Source organism: Lutra lutra, chromosome 13 (assembly GCF_902655055.1).
Source record: "Lutra lutra chromosome 13, mLutLut1.2, whole genome shotgun sequence".
NCBI lineage: Eukaryota > Metazoa > Chordata > Mammalia > Carnivora > Mustelidae > Lutra > Lutra lutra.
The window spans coordinates 35,614,745-35,639,314 of NC_062290.1; the positions used below are offsets into that span (position 1 = coordinate 35,614,745).

The 24,570-nt window shown below is 35.9% G+C and overlaps 1 protein-coding gene across 1 annotated transcript in view; it reads right to left on the minus strand.

Moving 5' to 3' along the window:
* Nucleotides 1-24,570, minus strand: part of PTPRD (protein tyrosine phosphatase receptor type D) — a 1,060,901-nt gene that overhangs the window by 669,564 nt on the left and 366,767 nt on the right. Inside the window, exon 4 of the mRNA XM_047699812.1 lies at nucleotides 7,285-7,320. The gene's annotated coding sequence lies outside the window, so the exon portion shown is untranslated. The remainder of the gene's footprint in view (nucleotides 1-7,284; nucleotides 7,321-24,570) is intronic.

The following is a 24,570-nucleotide window of genomic DNA, read 5'->3' on the forward strand; positions in this document are numbered from 1 at the left end:
AGTATCTGTTTTTTGAACTACAGGATGATAGGAAGTTGTGGACTTTTTCAGGGAGCCCAGATGTGGCTGCTCCAGTATTTCATGGTCCCACATGTCCCAATTCACTCTTCCTTGGGGGAATAGCTTATAATTCATTCATTGTTTTCACATCCTGGAAGACTAGTAAGCCTGGAGCTTTTGATTTAAATATTATAGAATTAAGTGCTTATGTGAGAAAACAGACCTATGGATAAATAGATGGTAAAATGCATATTAACTACAGCATATAATTACTTAGTATATAATCACCTCTGTGGTTGTTACAGGCCAAACAATAGTAGACAAGTGAGGTGTACATTAAGCCCAAAGTGTGTTATTCAGAGTGCTGAAACTCAGGAATGCACTCACCGGGGAAAGAGGCTCACATGTTATTCATCGTCAAAGTAGCTAAGAATAAATTTCTAGTCCCTGAAGATCAAGCCTCCAATAATGGGAAATGCTGTGGGAATGCTGCTTTCATAAATCTAGTGTAGTGATAACTGTATACCCTATAGATATTTAATGGTTATTTTACATTTCTTCAGTAAAACAAAACTAACATTTTTTTTTCTTTCTGTAAATTATTTTAAATTCTGATTCAAAGTTGGGATTTCAGGGCTGATACTGGTTCTTATGATGATAGCTGCCCTGTCAGACAGAGTCTAAGGTGAACTCCAGGGTCCCTTCCTTTTGGTGTGGACAGGACCTATGATATGCTTCCAACCAATTTAATTTGGCAAAGATGATAGGAGTCCACTCCCCAATTAAGATGCTTTGTATAATATTCCATCTTGCTATCAGAGTAGTGCTAGAGTTTTAAAGAAGCAAATTGCCAGGCCACAAGGGTCCTGTGGAGAAAGACATAAGACAAGGAACTTGAGGCAGTATTTGGGAGCTCAGAGGAGCCTCTAGCCAACAGGCAGCAAGAAGTTGGAGCCTTGCTTTCAGGGTCACAAGGAAATGAATTGTACCAATAACCTGAGTGAACTAGCAGGACGATGGATGCATCACTGGTAGACCCTTCACATGAGACCTGTCTGATATATCGACCACATCCTTTCAAGGTCCCAGATAAGCGGTGCCTGTCCTTACCCATAGAAGCTGTGAGAGAATGAATATACATTGCATTAAGCCACTGAGTTTGTGGTAATTCGTGACACAGCAGAGGAAACTAATATACTTGCCCAACACATACTTGGTAAGTAAGCAGTGGCTAAATTCCATGAGCCAAGAATTGTTTACTCTATTCGAGAAGACAGATAAATCCATGCACTCAAAGAAGTTACGGTAAGTGATTTTAATACATGTGGCTAAAGAAAACAACCAACACGTAAGATGCTTTTCTTTCATGCATAGACAGATACAGGGAAACTATTTACAATGTTAAATGAGAGCTCCTCTCTAAGTGGATATAAGAACAAAGCAGATTTATCCAATAGCATTGGGATTTTTATTGAGCTCCTTTAGTTAAAGTCTGACTCCACGTGCACATATTTTTGCCATCCTTACATCTGGGATAAAAGATTGCCATTATCTACCATGTGAGGATTTATATCCTTGTCATTTCATCCTGTAACATCGGGTAGAAGAGTAAACTTTACACAATTTCACAAAACTCAGAATGCTAATAGAAAGTCAGCGACTCGCCTTTGCTCAGGGGCCTTATTAACCTTCTCTGAACGGTTCCAATTTTAGTATCTATGTTGCTGGAGTTAGCACTTGCTTTGTTTTTGCATTCATTAGCCATTAGCCTACCTTGCCAAACCTTTATATCAAATTTCTATCAGAGAGTTGCTCACAGTCTTAGAGGAAGTTCTCAGCAAAGTTTTTTGAGTGTCTGAATTTCTTGAATGAAATATGTGAACAAATCATACTAACGGGCATAAAGAGAGGGAATTAAAGAGAGGGATGCAGATGATATAGATACTCATTTTAAAAAGGTATACACAATGGTGTTTGAAAACGCTTGCCAGTTCTTTTGTTTGTTTGCTTTCACGTTTTCAGTTTCTGAGGCTTTAGGTAACAAAAGGGTGGCTAAACTCTGATATATGATAAAGAGCTTCTGCAACAATAATTAATATAAAGGGGCATTGACATGAGAATTAATCTTGGAAACCATTCTCAAGGTGATGGGGAAAATAAATGTGCCGTGGGAGTACCCCATAGTGCTGCACCATCATTGCTGTGTTCTATCATTGATCATTGAAGATAGTCCAGAAGTGATCACTCACAAGACAGAACTAATAATAGTCTTCAAATATGGAAGGATCTTTACTCACTTCTATGTTTGCTAACCATCTATGTCAAATGAATAATGAGTTTTTTACTGCCCCAAAGGGCACAAGCAACAAACCTCCTTTTCTTCCTTTCCCTGCTGCATTGGAGATGGTACTGGAGGCCAGTTAATTTGCTATCCTGAAATCGTTCTTTTGGATACTGATTTTTCCCCCCAGGTGTAAATATGTGGCTCTAAGAGATTATCCAAGTATTAGTAGTATGGGTACCATATGAGTACTGTAGACAGCACCAATTCTACCCTGAGCCAGGTACTCAAAGTGACCTCACAATGCAGGGAATCCTTGGTTGTGTCAGGCCTGGGAGGTGTCCACTGTGTTTTTTTCACAGTGTGGTGAAGGTGCCATTGTCAGCATTAGTTCCATTACTGGGGTCCCACTAAATCAACCCTTCCTTCCCATCACAAAAACACACTCAAGGCACTTTAGTCATCTGAAAGTGTCAAGGTACAAGCCACAGCACCTAGGTAAGATGATCCCTGTCAGGTGCACCTTACAGTTTAACCAGCCTCACAGAGACTGAGCATCCTGAGGGCTTCCTACACCCCTGAACTCTGCTGCTGCACTTCTGCCCTCTTGATGCCTGCTGATCCTCATAATCAGTAGTTTTGTTACAGATAATGAACATTTTTCTATAGCAAGTGAATTGTTAAGTTTTGTATAAGATTCACAGGGGAGCAATAACTCTCTTTCAAAATAAAGAGGTAGCCATGCAAACTAAACAACCATTTTGGTCCATTATTACCTCATTTCTTCCTGGTGGCATTTATTTGAGTTTCATAAGCAAAGTTGATATTGTAAATAAAACTCCCTCATGAACCCAAGATAACACTTAGGTCTCACAATCTAGATAGAAACATGCTTATGTTGTACAATTTTGATTCCTCCTTTTGTACAAGACTCTAATAACAACATTCCTGTTTCTAATCATATCCTGAAAAGCACCATTTAATAGCTCACCTTTTCCCTGTGAACTTTTCTCTGCATTAAATCCAGTCTTACAAAAGCATAAAGGATACATATGTGATTACCTAAAATAAATAAGATCATAATCAACCCGAAAGAAAACATTGTACTCGTCCAGAAATTCCTTACCAGGAATACTCCAAAGAGGAAATAAGTGTGTTTATCTATGGTAATAACAATACAGCTGCCTAGCAATCAAGTTAGCTTTACTGTCATCTTTATCAAGCAGTGTGTTTACACTGGAGACAATCTGAGGAAAGAGAAATCTGCATTGTGATAGCAGTACAATGAAAGTGTATTTCTAAACAGAGTCAGCCTCTCCTTTATGAAGCACAATGATGATAACTTAAAACACAGTATTTAGATAGGCTTGGATTGTTAAAGTTTTAAAAATGGTACAATATATTTAAGGCTCAATTATTTTAACTTTTCTCCAAAATCACTTTTTCAACATATTCTAAAATAATAATGATAATATGGACTATTTCATTGAAAAGAGGGAATGATCTTGTTATAGTCTCTGTGTGCCTACATTTTGTAGTCTCTGTGCATATGTAATTGTGTCTATCAGTATATGTCTGTGCATGTGAGTGTGCGTGTGTGTATGAAGGAATAGAAAGAAAGTTATTTCTTGATTTTGTGCAATAGTATAAATATTTTGGACAGTTTCTCTTAAACAAAGATAAAACAGGTTTATTTTAGTGAAGTCAATTAGAAACAAATATATATTTTTTTCAATTAAACTATTAACCAATCACATAAAAGTCTCATTTTAATTTTTTTCCCTAAAGAGGCTCAAGAGGCTGATGTCTCAAAGGGACTATTCGGAGTGCATTTGTAGATAATAATTATCCTCTTCTCTGACTCCAGTAAGTATGCTTAGATCAACTCAAATGAACCGCAAATTTCGTACCACCAGCAGGAAAGCAGGGGCATGCAGAAAAGAGGATCTTTGGATTTTGTTAATGAGGAAAGGAATGCCAATAAGTAGACACAAATATAGGACTTGGGACTTCTCTCTGCTAAACCATCATAAGAATACTGATGAATGGATCTTAAAGGCACATGAAGGAGGACTTGTGGAATTTGCTGTCAATTGGCCAAGTAGGAAAGAGTTGAAGATTTTCTTTTTTTTTTTTTTAATTATCACTAATGCCAGCCTGCAGAACTTATTCAAAACACAACACTGAATTAGTGAGAATAACTATTTACCTTTCCAGCAGTCCTCCCCAACCTTGGGACATAGCAATCATTTTTGCTCTCCCTCCACTTTTCCAGTAAGCATTTTCTCTACACCAATGTGGATAAAATCACTCTGATACTACTTCCACCAATATTTGTATTGAAAATACTGTACTTCACTAAGAAAGAGAGGGGGTATTTCACAATGTACATGAGCTGTATAATGGAGCTGTTATGGATCTCAATTGCAACTCTGTCCTTTTTCTATCTAGCTGAACCCAGTCACATTATTCAGTTTTTCTGAGAATCATCTGCAAAAAGGGTAATCAGATATTCTTTACATGATTGATTTAAGAATTATCTAAGGAAATTATGTAAAACCACCTCGTCTAGTGCTATGGAAATAGAAGAGAGGTCCTACTTTTATTCCAAGAGAGGAATGTAAGGCAACATACAGCAGGTGGAGATTTTTATGAGACGGAAAAACTTCCTCTATTCAAGATAGAGAGCCATGACTACAGCTTTTTTTTTTTTTTTAAAGATTTTATTTATTTGACAGAGATCACAAGTAGGCAGAGAGGCAGGCAGAGAGAGAGGGGGAAGCAGGCTCCCTGCTGAGCAGAGAGCCCGATGCGGGGCTCAATCCCAGGACCCTGAGATCATGACCTGAGCCGAAGGCAGAGGCATAACCCACTGAGCCAGCCAGGTGCCCCTTACTACAGCTTTTTAAATGATAGGTTGATTTACCCCCCCAAATAACTTTTGTAATGATTAAGTTGAATCACGAGTACAAACACCTGCAATGACCTTGCAGAGTTGTTTGTGTGGCTCATGGACTTTTGGACAGGAACTTCTAGGTTGCTTGAACCCATGCCTCACCGACTAATGTTGACCACATTCCAAATACTTTTAGATTGATGACCTGTTCAAATGTGATAGTAACCATGGAATAGGTTGTATTACCCTTGTTTGAAAATGAAAACATTAAGGCCCAGAGTGATTAAGTGGATCTTCATGGTGATGTTGGGATTTTGTCTAGCATTTTGGAATCAGAATCAATGGGAATTTTCTATTCTACCATCATTGAGCTCTGCTCTATAGTTATGACAAATAATGGATGGTGGACTGCGAGTGATAACTTTATGCATAATGGATCAAAAATAACCAAAATCTTTTCCCCAAGATGCTTCAGCTGTTAGGAAGAAACCTTATAATGTGATGATCAGTGACTAACATATTATAGCCACTGAAAAAACAATGAACAACAGCAACAACCATAAACTAAAGACAGATTTCCCAAGTACTGCTAAAAAGGAATTTTTACTTTTTTATATCATTATGCCAATACAAAGGACATTATCCTGCTGAATCTTTATGATTTATGCATTGGGACAAAAAAGTTGTCAATTCTACAAGGCTCTTTGGTAAATCTGTACATTATGATTGAGATCAGTACCACTATTAACCTTTCTGTTGCCTGCAAATAGCAATTACAGAATAACTATAGGGTAAATCTAGGGCTTTGTGTCTCTGAATGCAGGAATAATTTGAACTGTTCTGACGGTAAATTTGAAATGTTTAACATGTATTTTCTGTAAATTAGAAATGCATTTTAATAACTTACTTCACCTAACCAAATGTATGATTTTCCCTTTTTCAGAAGTCAAGCGATTTCAAGAGTAGAACAAGTTTAGAATACTCATAAGAAAACTTGAAACAAATCAAGAAACAATTTCTTCATTTAAGCATGGCTTAAATTGAGCATAAAGCAGGATTCTTAGAAACATCCCATAATTATACAATATCTAGAATTTTTTCTTCAATAAGATAGTTAAAAATATTCAATGCTTATATTTTAAAGCCATTTAAGTTCTAACTTCAAGAAACTGAATGGTCAAGTAGGAAACATTTAAAATAAAACTTTCTTCCCCTACATTTTACCATTTACTCTTTTCTGTTTCCCTTTTTCTCAAGCACAACATTTGGCATAGATGGCATACCTTGTCTCTCCAATATCTACTCTTAACTTGTTCTAATATCTGCTCTCTATTCTTAATTTGTTCTATCTCAAATTCCATTTTTCCAAATAGAGACAAATGAAGCATGACATGTATGTAATCCTTTTTTTTTTTCACTCTTTATTCTAATGGTGATCTACTTTCTTCGTTCTTAGTATCTGCAATTCTCCCCTTAACTCATCTGTTTTTCTTTTGACCGTCATTCCACCTCTTTTCCTTCATCCTCCATTATTAACATGATTAACTGAAACCTCTTCCCCTCAACCTTCCAACACATCTTTTTCCAATGTTGAGGGTAGATCTCAAATTACCCTAACTCTCTGGTACTAAGTCATGGGGCTGTGTGAGGTGGTTTGGGAAATCAAATCAACCACTCATTGACTTATTCTATTGACAAGCAGGAGGTAAGTATAAGATAAGTATAGGAATATATATTTTGTAAAAAAAAATTACCTTGAAAAAATTAACTGTATGGATTCATATTCCCTCTTATAAAAACATGCCCGTATTTGGGCTTGAAATTTCACCCATCTGTAATGTCTTTATGTCTGCCTACCATATACAGAAAATTCAGGTGGTTTTTTTAAGTTTCCAAATAATCTCAAAGTGTTAAGAATTTACTTTTATTCCTTATACTCTATACTAAAATTGTTCACATGTTTCTAAAAAAACTACAACCCAACAGTAATAAGGAAATGCTGTGAAGTAATAAAACAAACAAAAAATTTGAAAGTCAAGCAAAAACAAACAAACAAACGAACAAACAAAACCAAACACAAAAGAAAGCAGCATGCTTTAAATCTTACTTGTTTAGATCCCACGGCTATTTACTGGATGTCTCCCTAAACAAAGAAAATATGTGACAACAATTAAAATATTGTGAAAATGATGCTATTAAAGTACTGCTACCTAGGTGATGCATGTTTATATTACATATGTAGTAAAAAATACAAAATTCCAAAAAAAAGATTAGTTATATTTTGGCATTTACTTTCATATTCATTGTTGTAAAGAGCAGTTGAAAATATTTCTTTTAAAGAAAGAAACAAAACATGCTATGATTATTCTGGAAAGATGAATGATAACTTTAGAATATTAATTCAATAGATTTTGCAATCACAATTTTATATGAATAATATAAGCATCAAATATTATTAAATTAAAAAAAAACAAATTTCTGTTGAAAAAGTTTGCGAAAAATTCTTACAAAATGTAAATACTTGCACTGTAATGTAAAAATGTAATACTCGTTGCACTGTAAACTTTTGTTACAATTTAGTTATTGGCAAACCTACAAAAAGTCCATTCAGTTGCTTTAACAGAATACAGAATCTTCCAAAGTATGATCATAAGGTGAAAAAAGAAAGAGAAACATCCATATCTTACAACTGGGCTGAGAAAAAGGCTAATTAAAATTTTAATTAAAATGTGGATATTTATTAGTAGTATATGTACATTTTATGTTGGGGTTGAAAAACATACAAGTCCATAAAAGTTTAATAGGGTTTCAGAAGTTTCATAAGCTGTTCTCAAAACTGGACAACGATGCTGGCATTTTTCCAATGATTTTCATCAAGCCTGTAAATCTATTTTGTTTTTGTTTTTGTTTTAATTTTCATTTTGTAAGAGTGAAATTGGAGAAAACAATTAGGAATCCATATGAGTAGCTGAGGCAAGTAGAAATATTAATCCATTTCTGTAAATTTCTAGAAAATGAAAATTGATCTTGAGTAATATAAGATCAGCAATTATCTCTAGATGTGGGCAATGAAGAGAGGAGGAGGCATAAATAAGGGCCATAAATAAACTTTTTGAGTTGATGGAAATATTTGTTATCTTGATTGTTGTGATGGCTTTATAGGCATATACATATGTCAAAACTCATCAAATTGTATGTCTTAACATGTATAGTATATTATGTGTTGACTATACCTTAATAAAGCTCTAAAGAAAGAAATGGAAGCATGTAAAATATATACTTAATTTAGGACATGAAATTATGGTTAACCCATTGGAAAAATTAATGGAGATTGTTATTGTTGCAATTTTTGCTTTAAAATATTATGACTGCTGTGTGATGACCAGGTTGGGGAGAGGATGGTTGGAAATGGAAATGGAGTTCTTTAGGGAATTTTGGACTACCACACTGGCAATAGAGGTTAAAGATGATGTAATGGTTGACAATAGAGTTAGTAGGTACAAAGAAAAGTCTTACTGAGGAGAAGGTAGGGCAGAGTAAGGAATGAACAATGATGGCCAAGTCTGTGGTTTTAGTAACTAAATATATGGTGCTGCTTTTCCTGAGGTATTGAAGATTGGAAATATATTCAATTTGAGGAGAATAGAAGAGGTCCATTTACAAGTAGACATATTACTTGTGAAATGTCTATGAGACAACTAAATGAAAAATTTAAGTTGGATAAAGCTTTCTAGAATTCAAAGGAAAAGTCTGAGCCACACAGGTAATTTTGAGCATTGCAGGCCTGTAGATGAGTAGATGACTGCCATGGAATGGAGGCAAATGATGCTGAATAGGAATAGATAAAGGAACTCAGAGTCAGCATGGTAGGTGGCTTATCTACTTGATTCTTATTTCCCCCTTCTTCCCCCAAATAACCAGAACAAGGACCTCAATAAGTCAGAGGCTAATTTTTATGTTTTTCATGCTCCTTTGAGGATAATTTCTGACATTATATTTAAAAATCCACAAGGTAGGGGCTCCTGGGTGGCTCAGTCTATTAAGCAGCTGCCTTTGGCTCAGGTCATGGTCCTGGAGTCCTGGGACTGAGCCCCGCACCAGGCTCCCTATTCAGTGGCAAGTCTGCTTCTCCCTCTCCCTCTGCCTGTAGCTACCCTTGCTTATGCTCTCTCTCTATCAAATAAATAAATAAAATCTTAAAAAAAAAACACAACATAGATAGAAAATAAAAATAAAATATTTCAGTAAATTAATCTCATCTGCTTCCAGTTTAATCTTTTTGTGTGTCTTTATTTTTATTTAATTATTTATTTTTATTATGTTCAGTTAGTCGACATATAGTACATCACTAGGTTTTGAGGTAGTGTTCAATGATTTATTAGTTGTGTATAACACCCAGTGCTCATCACAACACATGCCCTCCTTAACACCCATCACACAGTTATCCCATCTCCACACCTTCTGTAACCCTCAGAAATTAACCTCAAAGGCTCGTGGATGTTATAGATGTTTATAGTTATCTCACCTAAAGTAAATCTTTTAAATAATCTTGATATATCTTTTGTCACCTATATACTTTCTTAATCAAATTGGAAGTGAAGAATAGTGCTTTGCTAAATTTCTTGAAAAGAAATCAAAATAATTTGCAGAACTTGAACATTTACTCTTTGCAACATGTGCTTGGAATGCAGAAAAAACTGTGATACAATTTGCAGAAAGTTGTTGGAAATTCTGTACTGTGATTTCTATAATCAGCAGCTTTTACATACGCATGTAGATCATCATAGAAATAGAGTGAATAATTTTGGAATTATAGTTTATTATTATAAGAGGAAAATAAAACATAGGAGTTCCATGGATTGGTATGGAGTGGTCTTCTTCAAAGTCATGCTCAGTTTAAGAATGATTCATTGTGGACTTGACTTTGTTAGTTTCCATTTGTTTTGAGCATTGATGGGATGTTGGGGAGACATGTAAACTTGCTAGATTTTTAAAAAAGATTTTATTTATTTATTTATTTATTTATTTATTTATTTATTTGACAGAGGGAAAGAGATCACAAGTAGGCAGAGAGGCAGGCAAAGAGAGAGGAGGAAGCAGGCTCCCCAATTAGCAGAGACCCCGAAGTGGGGCTCGATCCCAGGACCCTGGAATCATGACCAGACCCGAAGGCAGAGGCTTTAACCCACTGAGCCACCCAGGTGACCCAACTTGCTAGATTTTTGTTTCTTCATCTGTAAAGTGAAAATAATACAATACTTTCAAGGGTTTTGCTGAGAATAAGTGCTACAAAGTACAGAAAAATGCCTTCTACAGAGCAAGGTACTATGGACTGCAGAAATAACACCACTACAATAATAATAATGAGATATTACGGCTAATAGTGGCACCTGATATTACACATAAGAAATACTTAGTGGATTTAATTTGTGTACTATATTTAATTTCATTTAGAATTTTCCAAGTAATTAATAAGGCCTAGAAAGAAATAATGCCAACTCTTCAGATATTAATGAAAGAAAGTAAATGAAAGAAACACACATTTTAAAACAAAATCTTGTACACTGCTGACTGAATTTTTGGCCTACACAGTGAAGATGCAAAGTCTACTATCTGCTCACAGTGCATTGCTTGGACTGAAACATACTTCTGAAATATAGTTCTTCCATCTCTCCCCTCTCTCTCTTTATACTTAGTTATATTTCTAATATTCTAATTAAAAAAATTATTTATTTATTTGACAGAGAATTAGAGAGCACAAGTAGGCAGAGAGGCAGGCATAGGGAAACAGAGAAGCAGTCTCCCCACTGAACAGGGAGCCCGACATGGGGCTCAATCCCAGGACTCTGGGATCATGACCTGAGCTAATACTGACTGAGCCACCCAGGCCCTCTTCTAAATTATTTTTTATTCTTTTCTCAATGCTGTGTGATATTGCCCAAATTTTCATCGTCTCATCTTTGTTCATGATTAAATTATTACTCATAATTTAATAACTACTTGGTTTTTAATTTATTTTTACAAAAATAATATTTTCCTATTTATAAAAATAATTCAGTATTCACTCTTGAGAATATACAAAAAACATTGATGAAAAAACAGAAAACAAAAATCATTCATAATTCTTTCACCAAGAGATAATTGCTGTTGACTTTTTGGTATATAAATACTAGCCTGTTTTTATGTACAATTATATAGTTTATAAGTTCAATAATGACATCTTGTTGCTCCTGTTTTTTGCTTACTTTCCTATGAATATTTTTAAGTAATAGGAGTTGTTTTCTGTAACATTTTAAGGTACTGTATAGCTATCTTAAATTTTAATTTTATAGATGAAACATAATTTGATAGACCCATCAAAAAGGCTCTGGTCAGTTCTTTTTTCTTATATAAGCAGCCCTGTGATAAATATCCTCAAGGCTATATATTTGCATGAATCATGATTATTTCTTAGGATGAATGCTGGGTTCAGTCAAGCCTGCATACCAAGTTACAAATTTTATAATACCTATTGCCAAATTGCACTCCATATGAGAGTACCTCCATCTTCATAATGAAGGTAGTTGTAGATACTGTCATATTTGAATTTTATGTTTTTGCCAATTTGATATATAAAATTGCATCATTTATTGTTTTAATATATTTCTTTGGTTACCAAATGAATTGACAAAATTTTCACGTCTTTTATTTGTATTTATTAGTTTCTGAAGTGCTGATTATAATTCATTGTTATCTATTAGAGCACATGTTTTTAGTATAATTACTTAAGTTAACTTCTTTATATATTAAAGTATTAACTAAAAACATAAAAATCTGACTAAGAAGACCAATGATGACTTTAACGTTTCTAGGATTAACATATGCCAAGATTCATCCTATAACCCAAGAGAAAGGTAAACAGCTTTCTTCATTTACTGAGGTACAAAAGCGATTATAAGTAGATGAATGAATTTAAGTAAGTTCAGTTTTATGCTCCATTTTTATTACCCCATAGTCATTCAAATTTGAATCAAAGTTGAATTTATTTTATTGCCGTTTAGTCTCTTGCAAAAAATTTCAGATTGTTTACATCAATGTATTTTTATTTGCTATTATGTTGGTTATGTTTTACTTTCTCCTCTCTTGAAACTGAACTGAAACTAAATTTTTCCTGACATATTACCCAAGTGGTAGGACTTACTGGTGTGGCAAAGGTTAAGACAAAAGCCAGCCTCCAATATCATCTTTGTGTAAGGTTTTCTTTGCTCACCTAGGGCGCCTGGTGCTTTGTCCTAGTTTTGATGTCATTACATGAATGTGACTTCTTTGAGGTAGGTATTGACATCATTACAAAAAAGGTGACTCCTTTGAGGTCAGTAGTTAATCTTAATGTAATCTTCCCTAGATTCTGGGACAGTTTTTTTTTCATGATAAAAACAAGAAAATTAGGAATTTATGCAGCTGTAAGATTATAAATCAGCTGATGTTCATTAGTGATTAGCAAATAAGTATGTCATATCTATGAGAGCTGAAATAAAATACTTCACATTACTATAGTGTTTTAAAATCTTCTTGCTATCTTATGTGATCCTCACAATAATCTTGGGATAGATAAGGAGGATATTGTAGCAGGCAAAAAAAAAAAAAAAGGTTTGTAGACATATTTACTTGCCACATGATCTTGGCAACTCAACTAAGTTAGAGTAGTCAGTTTCCTTTTCAGTAAAATAAATATAAAAAAGGAAATGACACATCTTTCATGGCTGTTCTGAGTTTCAAAAATACAATGGATTTCATCACTTAATACTGAACTCATTCATTGATTTTTTTAGCACGTATTTGTGAACATCTACCATGAGTTCTAGACACTAGGAATTACAGTTTGGAAAAGAAAAAGTCAAGGTTTCTGCTCTGATACAGATTATATGTCTGGGTAATGCTGAATAGGGTAGTCAGAAAAATCTGTTGAAAGGTGATAATATGAGCTGAGACATGAATAACAGAAGGGATAGCCATGCAAAGAGAAAGAAGTGAGGACATCTCGAAAGGACATGTATGTGCAAAGACTCTGACACAGGAACAAACTTTAGTGTTTGAAGACCGCAAACGTGCCCAGTGTGGTTACAGCATAGTGAGCCAGGAAAAACCTGGTGTTACACCGGTGGGAGAGGAAGCTTAGGCCAGATCATAGATTATATAAGGCTTTGTAAAGTCATGACAAGGAGTTGGCTATGGTAAGGTATGAGAGAGGTATTATGATGCTGATGATGATGACAATGAAGGAGAAGGAGGAGGAGAAGGAGAAGGAGGAAGAAGAGGAAGCAACAAAGGTCAAGTTCATTATTAATTCAATAGTTTAGGAAACTCTATCTTTTGTTTTTTGTTTTTGGCCTAAATATTATACTGCAAGCCAGCTACTGAGTCTGGTTTCCTGTTCAGACTCTCTTCAGTTTTATTTTCTCTCTGTTTTGTTGCTGCCTGTAATGATGATAGTTTTTCACCTCCTAAGCTGAAAGTTGATTATTGTTCTTGATTTTTGTTTGTATTTCTTTTTGTAGGCTTGTGCCAATTTTCTGCATTGATTTTAGTGCTGAAGAAGCATTTACAAGACTCGATAGATTTATTTAGGAATTAGATTTCTGAAATTCTCAACTGCTTTATTTTAATACTAGCTATAATTAACAGACATCTTTATAGCTTTACCATTTTCTACTTATCCCATTCCCACATCCCTTTTCTTTAAATGGATCTCTCTTACTACTCATATATGTTAGCCCTATCTGCCAAAAAAACAAGCAATCAATTGACATTCTTGGAAGGACTGTCCCTCTCCAGTACTTATCTCCTAAACTACACCTTTTGCTGGTTTGATCCTCATCTGCTTGAGCATCCATTTCTCTTTCTCATTTATGATTTGTCCCCTTGGGTGGATAATCTCCTCTCTAACATTGGATTTGTCACTTACTGTGTTCTTCCCATCACTTTTTCAGGTTGCACCTCAGCTTTCCTGCATAGCTTTTGGTATATATCTTGTCCAACCCATGTACAACCCATGTACTACTCACACCCTCCACTATTCCAGATGGATTGATCAAATGTAACTGTCAACCAGGATATAATTTGTTTTCCCTTGCCATCTGTATAGCATTTTTTTGCCTGCACTTAAATAAACAATGACCCCCAGATCACTAATAATACATTATATGTTTATTAATTGAATTTAAATAAAACAAAATGTAAAATAAATAAACAACCTTAGTTATAAGAAGAATAAATATATATACAACTCCATGCCTTTTATAGGTTTTATCTATTTGACACCAGCCATTTTATGAACAACAAATCCTTACAGATGCATATGCATGGTACAAATACTATAATTTTTTTTGTAGTCATCTAGGAGTTGCAAAAATATTGATTGAGTTTAGGAAGCAATTTTTTTCTAAACTATTCTTGTAAATATTATGAGTTTTGGACTTTAGCAACAGTTTTATTTTGCAGGAAGATTATAGTATAATATTAAGAATTGATGTGGGGCTTTCAGCCAGATTAGTTTCCCTAATGACAGTCTTTATACCATGTATTTGTATCTTGAAATTTTTAAGTTTCAAAAGTTCTCAGTAAAATCAGAGTACATCTGAAAAATCTTGTCACATAAAATGGAGGTGGTGTGAGTAATACTTGGGAGTTAGCAGCCCTGAAGGGACAATAGAGTATTTGGCAATGGTAGCATTTGAGTGCCTTCTAAGTACAGATTTCACTTCTTTTACACATTCTCCAAGATTTGCTTTGTCTAACTTACCCTTAAGATTTTGTAATATGTTAATGAGCCATGCCCTTCAAACTAAAACCATTTGGCCTACTTGCAGTTTTTATCTTATATGAAATGAGAGTAATATAAACAAATCCCCCATAATAAAGAAAACATTACCCAGATTCAGCTTCTTTAACCCTCTACACCAGGATTCATTACTTTATTCAGTAATTCTTTGTGTGAAATCTCATCAAGCAGTCATTGTATATGTAAACATGTAGTCCGCCATTGGATCTACTATTCCCTGATAAAACATTTGCTACAGGCTTTAAACCTGTCCATGGAGTAATTGTACAAAATCTCCCTACAAAAATTGATGTTGGAGATCCCTTATCAAATCACTTTTTCCAACATACTATTTTATTGAATCTTCTAAATTTGTTTCCAAGAATTCCTCCATACTGATAAGATAATCAGACAATATTTGTTGGAGCTCACTAAATTATATCTTCCATGATGCTATTATGCTCAGTATTTTTCAACTATCAATATTCTCATCACTCCATATACAAATAAATCACACAGCTAAATTATACTAGTTTTATTTGACTTTCCATTTACTGTAGGTTATCCTATTTCTCATATTTCATTTATCCTAAAACAAGAATAAATGTTACAGTTTGGAAAATAAATCTTCACTGAAACCTATAAAGTTCACCTTATAATGAAATCACTGATAGTATAGTGTGGTATCACAGCCATTTGGTAAATAATACAAGACTGGTGATTAATAAAGTTTATTTATATACTAAAATTGCTGTAACACTTTATTATCATCACTCCATTGACAAATATTTACTGTGTCTTCTCTAGAAAGGCATGTACTAAGTGATATAAGGGACAGAGAGAAGTATCAGCCCTCAGGATACTGACAATCTGTCCATGATGCAGTTCTCATGCATTAATTACAAAAGGCAGACATAGGACGTGCCAGCTGCGTGGTATAGCTATTACATCTCATGAGATGAGATCATAGTCATGTGGTGGTTAGGGAAATCTACCCAGGAGAGTTAGAACTTAAGCTGGGAGAGCCTTGAGATAGTATCAGGATTTCATTATGTTGAAAAAAAGGAGGGACATAAGAGTGAGCGCATAAACAAAGAATGTAAATGAGAGACACAAGGTATACTGCAGAGTTGCATGTCCAAAATGGTAGCTACACATAGCTACACATGTACTAGCTACACACAGATTTTGAGTCCCTTAAACATGGTTCATCTGAATTGAGACGTGTGATTTCAGACTCAGTATGACTAAAAGTAAAATATCCCATTATTATCAATTATTCCATGTTGAAATGATCATATTTGGTATATATTGGGTTAAATATAACAATGCTATTATGAAAATTATTTCTACCTCTTTGTTTTTACCTTTTTTTGATGTGGCTACCAGAAAATTTAAATTACACACACAGCTCCCATTTGTGATTTGATTAGTGTTTCTATTGGATAGCATCAAGTTACCGAGTAATTGTAAAGAGGCTGGGTTTATTAAGTGTGTATTTTTAAGGAAAGTAATCAGGCCAAAAAAGTGCTCACTGTTTAGGAGAAGCCAGAGATTAGAGATACAGGGAATAATAACCACCCAAAGGCCCAAGTATGAGGAGACAGGACTGAATGAAGCAGGAGGCAATGAGGGAGAGATGGTGTGGTAATAAGTAGTTTTTGTGTGTGTGTGTGTGTGTGTGTGTCTGATTACTTTTGCTCAAAAAATAGTTTTTCTAGATTGTTCCTAGTGCCAGAGACATTATGAAAGAAGACTTTCAGAATAATCATTCCAGCAACCAGGCATGAAGATAGAAAGAGGCAGAAATGAAATATGCCTGATATTGTAAACTGGGAAGACAGGGAGAATGATATTACAATCGGTAGAAGTGAGGAATCTGGGGGGGGACCTGTTTTGTGGAAAAAAAAAAAAGTTTTTAAGCCCTGGAAGATATAGGAGCAGTGGAGTTCTGATGATGATTACTGTCTCGGTGAAAGGAAAAATGTGACGAACAGGTGGATCACGAGGTCTGATAAAAGACTGTGGATCAAGGAATAAATGTACTTAAAACTCTGGTAAAATAGAAGTTGAATTCAAGGAGGAAATGATAGTTGACAATAAAAATTAGATAACCATCTTGATAGAACTGAATATTGAATTCAAGGGTGACAGTGTGATCTCAGGACTCCAGGATCGTGACCTGAGCTGAAAGCAGTTGCCCAACCAACTGAGCCACCTAGGCACCCCAATATTTATATTCTTAAAGCCTAGATGGTTCTTGGCACCCGACTGTCAAACCACATTTGCTTAATGAGTATATAAATCAATGAAACTATGAATTCCTTCCTAAAAGAGCTTACAGACTGAACAGGGGAGACAAAATTTGTGCACAAATAACCAGAGTACAAATAGGAAGGAAATACCTGACCAAAGAAGTACTCAGGTTAAAAAAAATAGATATATTAGAAGTTCAGTAGGAAAAATGTCTCACAGAAGGGATGTGAGAAGGCTCCTGAAGAAGATGGCATTTGAGCAAGACCAGGGGGATAGAACTGGAAGGGTGAAAATGGGTCATGTCACAGAAGGGAATAGTGCCTATTGGTCCCATGTAAGGATTTTTATTCCCTTTTATTTATTAAGGAAAAACACCTATTTTCCATGGCAGGTTAGTTTTTACTTGAAATCCTGTGATCATTTTTCCTTTATAAAAAACTTTATTTTCCGTAAAAATTTCCCTACAATATGTAGCTGCACAGCCGAGTTTTATTTTAAGAACAATGGCATTTTTACCTCCTGTTTTGTGTGAGGGTCTGTGGGTTGTAGGAGATGAGAAAAGAGCTCCCAGCTGCCACAGCCCAACAAAACCCCTGAAAATGATGACTGCATCCATTTCCACCCAATGCCACATTCTTAGAGTGATCGTTTTGAGATGAGGATTGCAAAAAGCTGCTGCTTCTCAAAAATGCAATTGCTTCTCAGGACGCGGCCGCTGCTGTCTCTGTGCTGACGCAGCTACCAGCGCCGACACCAGCCTGCCTCTGAACTATTAAAGATAGTTCTTCCCCAACAATAAAAAGAGTATTCTACAAACACAGTGAGGCCTTGTGTTGAGTAAGCTCCAACGGACAAAACGGGCAGTTATGAAGTAAAGATGATCATAAGAAAGAGAAATGGAGACCTCGTGCCTGTCCCCAGGGACTAAGCCATGCTCTTCACCTCTGGCTGATGCTCTGAAAAGATGTGCATAAATAGGGGTGGGAAATGAGTATTAGGAAAAAAAAAAAACAAAACAATAGATGCAATTGAAAGGAGGTGGCCTTTTCTGCATATATAATGTGCTATTAGGAAGAGCTCGGGTGTTCCGCCAAGGGTTGCGTCCCAGTTCGCTTCTCACCAGGTTTTGTTGTTTCTATTTAACTTGCTAAGTTGCTTAACCTTTCCAAATTCAGTTTCCTGCAAATGACATGTGCATTAATTACGCCTCATTGTTGCTGTGAGGGGATTCAGATAAAGTCTGTAAACCTAGCTGGTTCATAACAAATGTCAATATCTTATCTTCCAGCCTGCCTTCCTTTACCCTCTCCATCAAGTGCACAAGGGAAACCTCTCTGTAAGGACTTCTCAGACCAGCAGATTCACTTCACATTATTGAAATGTAGGCTGCATTATCTTTCACTGAGAAGATGGTGCTAATCATCCACCATCTGTAGCGCTTGTGCATGTACTTATCTGTTCCTAATGGAGATGCACTTGTCTGCTAGGATGGGCAGCTGTACTCTCTCCTTCTGTTCTTCCTTAATCTTCATTTCTTTCTTGGCTTAGTAAGTATGGTCCATAGACAGGCCACACAATTGTGCTGTAATCAACTCAGTGTTTTCAGATAAAGGCTTTCCTTTCCCAAGGATATGAAAGGGTTGGAAACACCGTATTTTACTGATGGAAAAGCCATGGAAGACATCTGATCCAAACTCTTCATATATACAGGAGACAGAAGACTAAGAACTAGCAAACTCACCCAAGACTTCAGGGAAGTTAATGGTTAAGTTCGGATGAGAACCCAGATTTCTGCTCTTCAACTCAGAGAGTTTTCCTGAGCATTCCCATACCTCTTAAAGAGGAGCATCTTTCCAATTTTTTTGGAAGAACATACAGCCACAGGAAGCCCAGATGTCCATGTGAGACAAACTGTTCTGATTGTGATTATCTTTCAGAAAATACTAGAGATAACCACTTAGAAGATCACTTTTTCCTTGTTTGATTGGCAAGAATTCTGAATGCACTCTTGTTTAAACACATATGGGCATGCACACAAGTATGTTTGTACACACACACACACACACACACACACACAAAAGTCTGTTCTCTCTGGGGATTAGTCGCCCAGGTAGTCTCATTTAATGACTGCTCTATCTCTGGCATAAAACGCCATGACTTTTTGCTGTTGGGACTGTAGCATGCAAACTGACTGGAGTCAACTGTACCTGATTTTCTAAATTGCCTCTGCTATAACAATTCTCCCACTCAGTAATAAGCCATTGAAATCAAACAATAGGATTGATTACACATTCCTCACTCTGGGGAAATGCCATTAGTTTTACCTGAATAAAAACTGCAGAACAGGGCCCAATTTGGGGTCAGTAGTGTACAACATTCTCTAGGAAGCACAGTAAAAATAAGTTTAAAAAAGAAACTTAAACATTTTAGCCACAGGAATTACCAGTCAAAAATAATTTTATTTACAAGTCACATGAAAGAAAACATAAGGGAATGCTTAAGTGATTATTACTTGGTAAAGGCCAGACTTGACAGAGCTTACACTTATTCAAGCTCAGCTCTTACGATAGATATCAGGCTCCAGTGAATCCTGGAACCACTGTAGCTCTGCTAGAAATCAATGTATAGAGTAAGTTGTGAGCTTGAGATTTTCCCATTTCAAGCCACTAACACCTGGTAGTTAGGAGATTTAGAGAGGAGTCCTAGCTCTCCCTTAACTAGGTGGTTGATGTTGGACAAGTTATTTGACCTTTCTGAATCTCAGGTTTTTAATACCTCAATTGGGTTTAAAAAACCTGCCTTATGGTTTCCTAAGATTCTTGTGAGGATCAAATGAAATCATGTACAAAAGTGACTTGAAACTGTTAAGTACATTGCAGATATGAGGGATTATTCTTACTCTGGGTGGTCTTGGTTGCTATGCTTGACAGTTCTAGAGGATATAAAGCTTAGCTAATGGTGAGACTAACCTTCTTCTCCTGACCTAAACTCATAAACAGTGGCTATAGTGTCCTCAGACTTTTGAAGTCAGATAAACCTATATTCACATCAGTCTCCCATTTACTTGTTGAGGGGCAAGTTATCCAACTGTCAAGATTCATCTGTAAAATGGGCACAGAAATGGCACCTCACAGGACTGTTGTGAGAATCAACAGGGAATACGATAGTGTGTGCAGTGTGTAGTGTAGGAGACATGAACACCATGCAATTGATGTCACTTTTTACTAGCAGACAGTAACTAAACATGCAGGAATATTCACATGGTACCTTGTTTTTCTGAACCAAACAAGAATTTTCAGTGCCTGGAGCAGTGTGAAGTCTTGGCCAGAATATCCTTCCTCTAACAAGAGGGAAGTCTGAGGATCTATGAAGACTGATGTGGCATTGAACCAATGGGTCTCATTCCTTAGAAGGTGAGTTTCTGGAGTCTGAGATTAGATTTTTTTCATCTCACCAATATTAATATTCATAATACCTAGTATAGAGTCTGGCACATGGCCAGATGCTTATTAAACACTTCTTTTTCATGAAGGAGAAGGAAAATCTTTGGTTTGCATAAGGACAAATAGGAATAAAAAATATGAGGCAATTTAGCCCCCCATTGAAACCGAGATTTCCCTCTCCTCTCTTTTTATCGAAATATTTATTTTAGAAACCTGTAAATATAAGTTCCTTCCTTTGTTCTCTTTAAAATGTATCTTTTTAGGAGCTAAATAGGCCTTTTTTGGAACATTATGACCTAGGAATGTCTTTCCATCTCTTGGAAATATAAGGATCGAGGGAGGTAGTGTCTCCATTGCCCATATTCTGTGGGAAGGTAGGCGCTAAAATTTGGCGGGGCCCTTGCTCCAAGTTCTCAAACTCCTTGTCGTAAAGATGTGAGTTTTTTTTTTTTTTTTTTTCCCACCCTACAACCTCATTTGGATAAAGTCAATTAGCTAACATAGATACTATTCTCAAGTACCAGGTAAATTTTAAATGTAATGATATATGACCAGTGATGCTGTCTAGTCCCTTTACTTGAGGACAAGTTATTATTATTATTTATCTTGGAAACATATACGTAATGGGATGTATCTGCCTGGCCATACCAAAGGTTGAGATTTCTTTCTGTCTTTGCAATCTCAGTGGGTAGGTTGTGATGCATATCACATTCTATTTTAATGACTATTCAATAATAAGTATTTTTTTTTTCTTCCTCTGTCACCTTTTTGAAGAGGATTTCTGGGTTGGAATAAGATTTTTTTTTTTTTTTTAATTATATTTCCCCAGCTTGTTAAGCAGAGCATCATGTGTCCCAATCTAAATTGTATCTGATGACTATGGACATAAAAGATGGCCTGTAGGAATTCTTATTAACCTGAATCTGCTATGCTCTGTATTAGAAAATAAGCTGCATTTTCTAGAATCTTTCATTCAGAAGCTGCCTTGGCTTTTATTATTGCTTTGGGAATAGACAACACTGGACTTCCTGGCCCTTCTATCTGAAATAGATACAAGCCCAATTTCATACCTAGTTTAGTGACTGTTGAACAGATTAAATGAGAAACATTGAGAAGGTATGAACCATTCTTACCCTTCCTGAGGTAAAACTAAGAAAGCAGTATAAATATAAATGTTCTTAATTATTTCTTTGTATAATTATAAACATTCAACATATATGTATACTTCTTTTAAAATTTAACTAGATTATTCATCAATGAAGTAAGATTTAAGAGTTTCAACTCATTTATTCACAAATAAAGATGATTTCTCTTTTGCTCTCCAAAGAAAACCTTGATTAACTAACCATATTGGTCTCTGGGTAGGGTTGCCTTCATTACCTGCAAGTTTTTCAGAAATTTAAAAAAAAAAAAAATGCTTGGCAGTTAACATGGAAAGTGGGGACTTCCAGAGCCATTTCTAAGCAATGAATAACTAATTAATGCTCTGATAAGTATAGGAAGGATTTACGACAGCTTACCCAAATAAAATAAGTGAAGATATTGAGGTAAAAGGAAAATAACTGTTAAAAAGAAATAAATGGTTAATTTATAGCCAAGAAGAACTGAAGAGAAATAATTTTTAAATGTAATATGGAATCCTGGATGATATTATAAAATAGAGAAAAAATAGGTAACAACTAAGAAAATCTGAATAAAGTGTAAACATTAGTTAATAATAATATATCAACAGAAGTCCACTAATTGTGATCTAATTAAATGTACCATTCTGGGAGCCTGGGTGGCTCAGTTGTTTAAACATCTGCCTTCGGCTCAGGTTGTGATCTCTGGGTCCTGGGATCAAGCCCCATATTCTCATATTGGGCTCCCTGATTAGCACGGAGTCTGCTTCTCCCTCTCCTATTGCCCCTTCTCATGTACTCTCTCCCTCAAATAAATAAATAGAATGTTAAAAAAAATTTTTTTCATTCTAACATTAATAATAAAGGAAACTGAGTGTGAGGTGTAAGGAACTCTCTGGGGGGCTGGGAGGGTGGTAGAACTTTGACAAAAACCCCAGGTGAAAATCTTAAAATGTCTTGCTTATTTTTTGTTTGTTTGTTTGTTTGTTTGTTTTGTTCGTAGTCCCAGCACAGTGCATACTGAATGAAAATTCTGTTTAATATTTTCCCTCACTCTTCTCTGTTAGTCCCCATTTCCCACCCCTTTTCCACCCTTCCCTCCCATACACATCCCATTCTGTTTAGAATGTCCCATGCCTCTTGGTTGAGTTTGGCCAAGGTTTGAGAAGAATAATGCATAAAGCGTAAGCCAACATGTTAAGCCATTAAGTATTTTCTCATACTTCAAAGAACTGGGATGCTTCCAACTGTCCTTAAAAGTGAAAGTTAAGGGGCACCTGCGTGGCTCAGTGGGTTAAGCCTCTGCCTTCGGCTCAGGTCGTGATCTCAGGGTCCTGGGATCGAGCCCCACATCGGACTCTCTGCTCAGCGGGGAGCCTGCTTCCCCCTCTCTCTCTGCCTGCCTCTCTGCCTACTTGTGCTCTCTCTATCTCTCTGTCAAATAAATAAATAAAATATTTTTAAAAAAAAAGTGAAAGTTAAGGGGCGCCTGGGTGGCTCAGTGGGTTAAGCCTCTGCCTTCGGCTCAGGTCATGATCCCAGGTCCTGGGTTCGAGCCCCACATCGGGCTTTCTGCTCAGCAGGGAGCCTGCTTCCTCCTCCTCTCTCTGCCTGCCTCTCTGCTTACTTGTGATTTCTCTCTGTCAAATAAACAAATAAAATAAAATCTTTAAAAAAAAAAAGTGAAAGTTAAATTGGTTTGAATATGAATGCACAAAGACTTCTGCTCCCACAAGGCAATCTGCAAGACTATGTACTGGGTTAAAAATAAAATTTCATCTACACAACGGTAAGTCCTTTTAATAAACATTAATATCAGGAAGTAATTCATCCTGTGCTTTGTACTTGGCATTCAATCTACACCACGTCCAAACTAGAGATCATAAGAATGTGTATCTCAGGATAAAATAACCCAAACTGTTGGAGTTGGAAAGGATCTTGGAGACTGTTTAGTCAAATTCTCTGATTTTATGGATGAGTAAGCTGATGCCCAGGAAGGATACCTGGTCTGTCAAAACTCTTCCAGCTTGTATGTTTACTCTTCCACTTTCCCCAAAAAGAGTACAAGGAAGAACTACAATAGGATGAAACAACAACTATATATATATAAAACTATATTATGTATATATATATATAAATTATATATATTATGTATTATAATAGTTATATATATATAACTATGTGTGTATATAAATAGTTACGTATATATATAGTTACATATATATATGGCCTGTGGTAGTAAAGTTGACCTTAATGACTCAACCATTATGATTAACTTCTTCGGGGAGAACTTTTCAGAGATACTAAGTTTTATAAATATGCTAGATGGGAGGGCTAGTTTACTCAAGGATGTACTGTGCTTACATGTTATAACTTCAGGGCTCAGAAGAGGGTTCCCTGCTCCCAACTGAAGTCTGAGACTTCTTCATCAGGCAAATTCAATTTCATTCCATAATTAAGGGCTTACGATAAAATATCCTTGGAATGATTCCTTTTGTCTCTCCCTTCTTGAAAAGAGTTGTCAGGTGGTAGACTGAAGCTTACTAACAAAACCAACCAGAGAGAAATCCGAAGATGATTAGAAGATTAAGCATTTAAAACTTTGGAGAAGTGGAACAAGTTTCCCTTTTACCAAGGCGAATTTCTTAGAGGTCTGATTTCAGGGCACCTTAGGGACACAGTGAGAGCCAGCACTGATAACTGGCTGACAACTCAAGCCAAGAACTTCAAGGGCAGGCACCTGTGGCAGTGCAGCTGGGTTAAGCTGTGTAACC